We start from the raw sequence: 10,329 nt of genomic DNA, 5'->3' as shown, positions 1-10,329 counted from the left end.
CATGAAAACTAATGCCTTATAAAAAGTAGACATGCCATATAACTAGATTTAGATCAACAGTGGATGGACCAAATGATAGCAGTCAGTAAAATGCCTTCCTCTCAAGCATGGGAACCTGAGTTTGATTTTTCAGAACATGTGTAAAAACATAAAAATAAAAATCCAACAGCAAAAATGAACAGACAAAACACAACAACAGCAACAACAACCAGGAATAATAGTGCATGCTTGTAATCCCAGCACCAGGTAGGTAGAGACAGTGGAGTTTACTGGTTAGATAGTCTATAGGAATACTTGGGCCAAAGAGAGCCTGTGAAAGAAAGAAAGAAAGAAAGAAAGAAAGAAAGAAAGAAAGAAAGAAAGAAAAAGAAAGAAAGGGAAAGAAAGAGAGAAAGAAAGAGAGAAAGAAAGAAAGAAAGAAAGAAAGAAAGAGAGAAAGAAAGAAAGAAAGAAAGAGAAAGAAAGAAGGAAAAGGAAAGAAAGAGAGAAAGTGAGAGAGAAAGGAGAAAAGAGAGAACAATGAATGACAACCAAAGCTGCCTTCTGATTACTACATGCATACTCAAGCATACATGAATAAACTTACCTCCCACAGGCACCTACACACACACGAACATACACATATGTAAAATAGTTATGTTTGTAATGGTTAATGTTTTATTATTAACTTGGCTGAACTAATATCACCTAGATTGGTAAGGCATGCTTTTGGGTGTGTCTATGACAATATTTCACAGAGGATTAAGATCTACTCTGAATATAGGCAGTAGAAACCCATGAATGTCATCCTGAACAGGATAAAAGGGGAAAAGTGTATTATCTTTGTGTGTATGTGCCCATTGCACTCATATCAGGGTCCACATGTGGGGATGCTCACATCAGGGTGCACATGTTGGGGTGCTCCTGTTGAGATATACATGTGGGGGTGTATTTGTGGGGGAGCTCATATCAGGGTGCACATGTTGGGGTACACAAGTGAGGGTGGACATGTTGGGGTGCACATGTGGGGTGCTTATGTGGCAGTGCACATGTGGGCATTCATACGTGGGGGTACACATGAGGGAGTGCATTTATGCATACATGCATATGGACATATGGACACCGGAAGTCAGACTTGGTCATTATTCTTCAGATGCTATGCACTTTGTTTCTCATTAAGACAATATCTTCGCCAGGCATAGTGGCACAAGCCTTTAATCCCAGCACTTGGGAGGCAGAGGCAGGTGGATTTCTGAGTTCGAGGCCAGCCTGGTCTACAAAGTGAGTTCCAGGACAGCCAGGGCTGCACAGAGAAACCCTGTCTCAAAAGAGAAAAAAAAAAAAAGGACAATATCTTTGCTGGCCCAAGCACTTGCCAGTTACATTAGGCTTGCTGGAGAGCAAACCCCAAGGATCTACCTGTGTCCATGTCCCTTGCACTGGGATCACAAGCCACCATGCCTAGATCCATTTTCGCATGGATTCTGGGGGTGAATCTAGGGTCTTCCTGTTTGTGCAGTAAACATTTTAATGAATGATCCATCTTCCCAGCTTAAGAATATATATTTTCTTGAAGAAGTGTATTTGCACATCTGTGGCTTCAAATGTTTCTGACATCTACCATATCATTATCAGCTTCTGCCATTAAGCTGGCCTACCAAGATGAACAGAAAATATATAGGCTAAGAAACTTAAACTTCTATTGTCTTTCTTGCAAAAATGTCCGGAAACTTTGGGGTTATTTATTGCTTAAGTGGAATTGTAAATGTGGTTTTTAGGGTTTATTTACCACTTAAAGTGGGTGTTCCAACATGATTTTGGCAATGGAGAACAGCCATCTTGTTAGGCTTTGACAAATATCAAAAATAAACACATAAGGTGTGGTGGTTTAAATATGCTTGATCCAGGGAGTGGCAATATTAGGAGGTGTGGCCTTGTTGGAGGAAGTGTGTCACTATAAGGGTGAGCTTTAAAGCTCCACCCAATATGGAAAAGACAGTCCTCTCCTAGCAGCCTTCAGATAAAGATGTAGAACTCTCAGCTCCTCCTGCACCATGCCTGCCTGGACGCTGCCACGCTTGATGATAATGGATTGAACCTCTGAACCTGTAAGCCAGCTCCAATTAAATGTTGGCCTTTTAAGAGTTGCCTTGGTCATGGTGTCTGATCACAGCAGTAAAACCCTAACTAATATATAAGGGAACTAATTTAATTTTAAAGATTGGAGATACTGACTCCATTGTGTGCTCCCAGGGATAGTACAGCTGAATGAAACCACTCATGAAGAAGCCCAACTTGTATATCTAGGAACTGTGAGATGTGCAAAGACTTCCTTATGAAGAAACTCTTGTAAACCACAGAAGGATCCAAAGACTGATTTTCATCAAAAACCCTGACCCAAGACTTAGTGCTATAGAGAAGTAAGAATATACTCTGGCAATGAAGTTTTGTAGGTGTTGGTAAGTTTGGGGTTTTTTTGTTTGTTTTTTGTTTTGTTCTTTTTTTTTTTAATTGGTCAGATTTATTACAGTAAATTCTCAACCCACAAACACCCTACACAGACAGACTGCAAACACAAATGATATCAACACAAGCTTCACGACTAGATGGGGCTAACCCACCCTACATATGATTTAATCTTCAAAGAAATGCCCACTTCGTATGGCTCCCTGGACCACGCGGTTAGGATTCCTCTTCCTCTCCTATAGGTTCCATCTTATCTACACGTCTCCATCTTCCTCTCTGTCCCTGAGTGCTGGGGCCACCCCAGCATGGGATGTTCTTTCTCGTGGGTTCTTATTGAGGCAGCGGCAGGGGAAGAGCTTAGTTGGAGGGTAGGTCTTTGTGGAGATATTTAGGGTTGCTGTATAATAAAACGTTTACTTATCTAAGCCCAAGTTACTAAGCTGTTGTAGCTGACCTGCTTTCTGTGATCCTCTGAGGCCAGAAACTACAGTTTCTGGCACCTAGTGCCACTTCTTCAAGCCACAAAGGATTAAGTAAATAGCCTTTGTTCTATCTCAGCAGGAACTGCTGGGCTCTAACTTTCAGCCTGCTAGTTTAGAAGTCTCAGGAAGAGAAGACACTTAGAGAAGTGATTATAGAGTTTATTACTAAGTTGTAAAAAGTTTACTATGAAAGCAAAAAGAAAGAAGAAAAAGCAAAAAATCCTGTGTGGGGGAAAAGGAAAAATTCTCTAAGTGGGAAAAGGGAAAAGATTCTAGTCTAAGTGGGGAAAGGCAAAAAAGTCTCCTCTGTTGATCTTAGCTCACTCACCTCTTTGTCCTCAGTACTTATACATCTTTCAGAATACATGAACACGGGGCTGGTGAGATGGCTCAGTGGGTAAGAGCACCCGACTGCTCTTCCGAAGGTCCGGAGTTCAAATCCCAGCAACCACATGGTGGCTCACAACTATCCAAAAGGAGACCGGACTCTTCTGGAGTGTCTGAAGACAGCTTCAGTGTACTTACATATAATAAATAAATAAGAATACATGAACACATGTTACAAAATCACAAGTTCACACAAAAAATCAAATCATACATTGAAATAGAAGTTTACAACAGTGAATGTTTACATGCATATCCATTAGGAGTAGTTATCTGGCCAAACATCCATCACCTGTCTCAGCTCCACAAGTTCACTGAAGGTTTAAAACCATAACTAAGTTATTAGTGAAGTTTTGTATAGGTAAACCCAGTTGATACTTTATCTTCTGTCCCAACATCTATAATAAATCATTAGTTCCCTTTTAACGACCTTTGGTTAATTTTTTTTTTTTCTTTGAGACTGGGTTTCTCTGTGCAGTCCTGGAACTCACTCTGTAGACCAGGCTGTCCTCGAACTCAGAAATTCACCTGAGTCTGCCTCCCAAGTGCTGGGATTACAGGCATGCACCACCACTGCCCGGCCTAGTTAATTGTTTTATAATCTCTTGGAATGTGCTCTGAGTAGAAGAAAGTCTGGTTACCATCTAAGAGCAATTACTGGTGACACTTGGGAGACTGGCAGAGTTTTCATTGCAGCTTTGACTATCAGAAAAAGATCTAATAGCAGTCCTGTTAATAAAAGAGCTTAATATTCACAGATATGATTTTAGGAATTCTAATAAGATCATCACTAAGATTTAAGTCATCTATTTTTCTATATAGCATCACTACAAGATAGTACATCTTCGTGGATCTGCAGAGATCTGCTCCAAAGATGTGCTCCTACTTAGTGATTGTTATATATGTTTAATAATAACATGAAAAGCATATTAATAGCAGGAATCTTTCCTAAAATGAGTCCCTCACAGCCTTGCTTAATGAGGGCTCACATGTCACAGATTATATAATAATCCGAGGCAGGCCACTTCAGGATGATCGCCTGCTAGCTTGTCCCATTATGGCTCCTGACACCTGAGTCTCTCTCTAACCAGCCTCTAAAACTATCTCTTTTCCCACTGCCCAATCCCAGGCCGCCCTCTTTTCCCACTGCCCAATCCCAGGCTCTAGCCTCATTTTTCACCCGCCCTCACCTCTGTGCAGTCAGCAGTCTTCAGCACACAGATTCCCCAAGGCTGAAGGAGGCCTCCTGGTCCTATGGCCTTGGAGCTGTTCAGCTGCGGGCAGTCTATAGGCCTCACCGGCGGTAGCCATAGCGCTTGAAGTGGAAGCGCTGGAAGATTCCGTTGGTGAACTGGCAGCAGAAGTCATGGCGGTGTGAGTAGTCCCACTCGCGCCTGACGATCTTGAAGGCGATGTCCTTGTAGGGTGGGCCAGCGTGGAAGCGCAGGACCGCAAAGTCCGGGTTGTCCGGGCAGGCCTCCAGGAAGTACTCGGGCGTGGCGCGCTTACGGATGAGGTCCGGGTAGAAGATGTTGAATTTGTAGCCCTGCACGATCTTGGGCAGAGGGTTGTCCGAGTCGTCTGGTTGTATTTGTCCCACTCGAAGCCCGTGTGCACGCGGTTGAAGAAGCATGGCTTGTGAGGCCGATACTTGTCGACCCACAGGTAGGCGCTGCCGCCCAGGGGCATCTCCAGGATGAACTGCACATCGTCCTGCCCCATACCCTCCCTCGCGGGCCGGAAGAAGATGTCCTCAGCGCTCCCTCGCATCACCCGGAGCCTGAAGCTGCTGGCGAGACAGCTGCAGGCGCTGCAGGTCCTTGTGCGGCTCCAGCACGTGCGCACCCACGGGCAGCCCATGTGCTGTGAGCAGCCGCGGGCTATAGCAGCCTAGCTCGTAGTCTGCCAGACTCTTCAGGATCAGGCCCTCCTCCAGCAGCACTGCCTCCCCATCTGCCTCCCTTGGTACTGTGGCCGCCTCGGGTTCCGCTGTGTCCACTGAAGTCCCCCGGCTGGGAGGCCACTCCTCAAGTTCGAGGCTGTGGGTAGCCGTGAGCTCTTCTGGCTCTTTCCTGCTTCAGTTGGAACAGATTCTGTCTAAGAACATCTTGGTGGCGCTCATAGAGCCTGGCCCTGGCCGTGTGTGCAGGCAACTGCTGCAGCAGACTCTCCCAGTAGCCCATGTCGAGGTTGGGGCCACCAGCACGGACCTTGCCCTCGATGGCCTGGAAAACGACCCGCAGCTAGTTGTCTTTCCCTTGAACACCGACTGTATATCGGAGCTGACAGAGGCGTTGACCGCCTCGCGGCGCTCGCCTGAGCCCTTGCCAGAGGCCTCCAGCTTGCGGAGCTCGCGAGCTCATCCTCTGTGATGGTCGTCATGCCCCGCCAGAAGTCCACGTTCTTGCCTGGCTCCAGTTCCATGGACACCTGGATGTCCTCGAGCGGGTCCTCCATGTCTGCCACCGTGAGGCCGTTGAGGAAAGTGTTGGGTTCATGCATCTCCGCTGGCAGCTCAAAGTCCTCCTCTGCACTGATGTAGTTGGCCAGCAGGTCGTTGGGCTTCACCTGTCCATCTTGGATTCGGATCTTGGAGCGAAGCTTGGCCTGCCGCAAGTGGAAGCTGTCCTCCTACTCCTCCCAGGCCTGAAAGTGTTCTGCCTCCTTCTCCCGCCGCAGTGACTCCAGGTCCTGCTCCCGCAGGGCTTTCTCCGGTTCCCGCTCTAGCCGCAGCCATTTGACCTTTTGCAGCTCCAGCCAGTTCTTCTCCCGGATCCTCTTGTCGCCTCCTTCGGCTCCTTTTCTCCCAGGTGGCTGATGCCTTTCTTCTCCAAGGCCTCCTTCCAGATGAAGGTGCCCAGCAGGTTGTTGTCTCCAAAGGGGTTGTCTGTGTTGCTGTAGCCCATGTACTCCCCACCCCGGCCCATCTTCTGGCGCTTCTTGTGCTCCTTAGCTTCCTTCTTGGCCAGTCTTCCTGCACCCTTCTCCTCAGGTGTCTCCAAGACCTTGAGCAGCTCTTCTTGCTGCTTGCGCTCCTCATGAAGCCCCAGTCTTTCCTGCAGGCTATGCTGCTGGCTCAGGGCCATGGCAGCTGCCCTGGGACCCCGGGAGCGTCTTGGAGAGTCCAAGCTAGACGCTGATGATCAAGAGTGTCTGTGACCCTTCCGGGCCCAGGAGCCCTGTGCCTGCTCCTCACCCGAGTCATGAGAACTGGTCCTATGAGTGCCACCACCGAGGTGGCCGAAGGCTGCTCTGGTTTCGCCTCCTAGACTCTGCTGCCAGGGTCCTTCGGAATCTGACCTGCGCCCCTGGCTGCTCTGCTTGTCTTCCCACTGGTGCTCCTGTCCCACTGGTGTTCCTGTCGCCTTCAGCTGCTCTGCCTGTGGCCCCGGCTCCAGCTGTGGCTCTGGCTCTGACTCCTACTTTGCTACTTCCATCCCCATCGAGAGTCAGGTCTCATTTGGTGGGCCAGCCAGGTGTTGATAAGTCAAACTCACAGTTGCATCATGGGACTAATGTACTCCCTAGACATATTCCTCGCCACTTATTTCATACAGCTCAGTTCATAAAACTTAGGAATTTGAGCTTTGCTCGGTGTTGTATTAACTTTTCTAGGGAAGACAAAGGTACTGCTTAACGTCTTCAGATGGTCACCAACAACAGACCAAAGATCTTTGTGAGAGCAATGAATTTGTTGGGCTTTCTTTTTTTTTTAAGATTTATTTATTTGTTATATGTAAGTATACTGTAGCTGTCTTCAGACACTCCAGAAGAGGGAGTCAGATCTTGTTACAGATGGTTGTGAGCCACCATGTGGTTGCTGGGATTTGAACTCTGGACCTTCGGAAGAGCAATCGGGTGCTCTTACCCACTGAGCCATCTCACCAGCCCTTGTTGGGCTTTCTTATAGATCATGGGTGAAGGGTTATTTATAGATGTGTAGGTAACTCCAGATAGTGCTATCTCACTGCAAAGCCCTACCCTGTTACGGATAGTGGCCTCATGGAAGTACATCACCGAATCTTGGTCTTCATAAACCTTCTACTGCTCGTATAGTCTAGCATCTCTCAAGACACTTGCAGGCAGGGAGGGCGAGAGGGAGGAACAGTGACCAGAATCTCAAATACAGTCCTGAGTTCCCTTTACTTCAGTAACCAGAGCAGAAATGACTGCATCAACACTACCATAGGCCTAGCTGCTGTTATCTTCATCTGTCCTAGTCAACCTGGCTACTGGGACCAGTTCCAGGATGGCATCCTGTTATGACCAGAAGAAGGAAGTACCACATGCATAACACACTGAGAAAGGTAACTTCTCTCATTCAGCAGAGAGAGAGAGAGAGAGAGAGAGAGAGAGAGAGAGAGAGAGAGAGAGAGAGAGAGAGAGGATATGAGCATGAGCAAAACCCCAGCCCATAACAGCCAAGGTACCTTGCCTATGAAAAGCCATGTACTTTTCTTCACTTGGCCCATCCCCATCCAAAGCAATACTACAGTGGGTGCTGGCAAGCTTTTATCAAATCCCTTGCCTTCATTGTTAAGCACATAATGAAGGAGCCTGGAAACCTTTGTGGTTGTGTGCTTTGTGACTGAACCCACAGCTAATGAAGGAAAGGGTGCTATGTACCCAAATGCCTCCACCCGCCATCTGCCTGTCAGCAGACTTGGACCACTGTACTAGAGAGTCTATATTTGGGGGTAACAGGGGGTCTTACAAACTGGCCTGACGCCTCGCTTCTATGGAGCAGGCATTGTGGGAGCAAGAAATAAAATCCTAAGGTGTTAAGTCATGCCAGTAAGAAGGTAAAGTGTATAACAGGTTTTAAAATTGAGCGAGCATGGGTAGCACCGCAGAATTTAATAGCAATACCGCATTGTTGATGAGACCACACACATCGGTCACAGAACGCCAAAGAAATAATAATAATCATCAAGTCAGGATCTGTAGCAGTAAATTGTTAATCTGAGCTCCCGGAGCGTGACCACCCTTCTAGCCACCCGCCAGAGTTCTCTGGATTCTCGAATGAAAGACGCACACATGTGAACACACACACACACCTGCTTAATTCTGATATGCCTTAACTAGCTCAATAGCTGGACCACCCCTGGACCTCCACATGGCTAACACACTCCCCTCCGATATACCAGTGTTAATACTTGCTAAGTCTATACTTCACCTCTGCTACCCCAGACCCAGTCAAGGGCATGCTCCCTGGGGCCACTTACCCTGATTCTTACATGATTCTTACAGACCTTAAGTCTGATCTTTCTGATTCCCTGTCATGGCAAATCTCCCCTTCCCCTGTCCTGCATTTCCTCTCAGGAACCCTCAAAGTCCCACCTCTATTCCCCTGCCCAGCCATTGGCCATTGGCTCTTTATTGATCAGTCTAAAAACCAAGTGTTGGCAGGAGCCTGTAGTTCCCAGTAAGCACAACTCAAACCCCCAACAATTATTAATGAGGGAGATTTCTTCCTGCTGGCTACCTTTCATGGTTTTGTGAAATGCTATGCAGGCTGAGGAGAGGCGGAGGGGTCAGCAACCTTCTTCCTTGGCTGTGAACCCTGTGAGCTACAATAATCACCAGTGTGGATGGTGGTATACCAGTGGCACACGTGTTACAAAGGATGACCAACAACATTCTTATTGGCTTTAGGACCCATTACATAGGAGGAAGCATACCTGGTACTGCAAATTTGGCTAAGAGCCTATCTCTGGGGAGCTCAGGGGGCCCTAAGCTATTTCTCCCGTTCTGCTAAATGTAAATAGTGTTAAACTGCCCTCCAAATGTTGAACCCATGTCCCCATAGATTAGTGCAGCCCTCAGACTGCATCAGAGAAGTTTCTGAGCACCAGAGAGTGGTGAGCACACAAACTCACCACTGGTGAGCTGTGAGTGATGTGACCAGCTGCTCCGAACTCCTGCTGCCTCCATTTGCCCGTCAGAGTGACTAAACCCTTTCTTTTATTTAAGTTGCTTTTGTTTGAGTGAGAGAGAGAGAGAGAGAGAGAGAGAGAGAGAGAGAGGAGAGAGAGAGAGAGAGAGAGAGAGAGAGAGAGGGGAAAGAGAAAGAGAGAGAAACAAAGAAGGAAAGAAAGAAAAAAGAAATGGGGGAAAGATAGCAATCACATTCTTTCTACTTAATTCCCTATGTATCCAACAGTGTCTTGTATGATTTTATGGAGGCAAAAGAAGAATGGCATTATCTTATGCTAATGCTGCTGGCTGTATCACTTCATCTCATGAATACCAAATTCCCAGTGACAAGCATGATTTCAAAACCTACTGGGTTCATATCTCTGCTGAAGCTGGTAAAATATTTATAGTCCTGAAAGTTATAGAACCATAATCCCAAAGTCAAAACTGGAAGAAAGATTTGAAATTTGAGCATCCACTTAATTTTCAGTTCATTAGAATTTAATCAGGAAAGAAAATTGAACATGCCTGAGACAGGGGAACATTTGGTTCCAATACAGATGCACTCACACATACACCTGCACGCACACACCTCTCCATCCGACATTTCATTACTACAGTACCCTCAGAGTGATGGACGGCCGCCCATTCATCTATCAATGTGTAGGCCTCAGCATCACTATTATCATATCTAAGATCCTCCTTGTTTCACATTTTAAAATTACCTGTGGTGACCAGGTATAATGGATGACTTTATTCCCAGAAGTTGGGAGTCAGAGGCAACAGATTTCTGTGGGTTTGAGGCCAGTCTGGTCTACATTGCAAGCTCCAGGACAGCCAGGGCTACACAGTGAAATTATCTCCCAAAAAAATTGCTTGTTGATGTGTTTTTCTACTGTGTCTTTTATCTAGTAAGTTTGAAGCTAGAAAAAGAGAAAGAACCAGAGAGGCTTCGAGGATGTTGTTAGGGTTATGTCACACTGGGGAAGGAGAAGGAGAATCATCTCAGGCTGGATTTATTCCTTGGTGGAAAGGGAGCAGCTAACAATGGCACACTAACGAGAAGGCTCCTTGTTGCTTTTCTTGGTTTTATGTTATTGAA

General features: G+C 46.5%; 1 pseudogene; it reads right to left on the bottom strand.

Annotated features, from left to right (window-relative positions):
• Window positions 1–4,605: 4,605 nt before the first annotated feature.
• LOC110288031 (splicing factor Cactin pseudogene) lies at window positions 4,606–7,325 on the bottom strand (annotated as a pseudogene).
• Between the last annotated feature and the right edge of the window lie 3,004 nt (window positions 7,326–10,329).

The sequence above is a fragment of the Mus caroli genome, unplaced genomic scaffold, assembly GCF_978045245.1.
Source record: "Mus caroli unplaced genomic scaffold, Mus_caroli_1 scaffold_1, whole genome shotgun sequence".
Classification (NCBI taxonomy): domain Eukaryota; kingdom Metazoa; phylum Chordata; class Mammalia; order Rodentia; family Muridae; genus Mus; species Mus caroli.
Note: the sequence above shows the minus strand (reverse complement) of the source record. Positions and strands in the feature narration are given on the sequence as shown.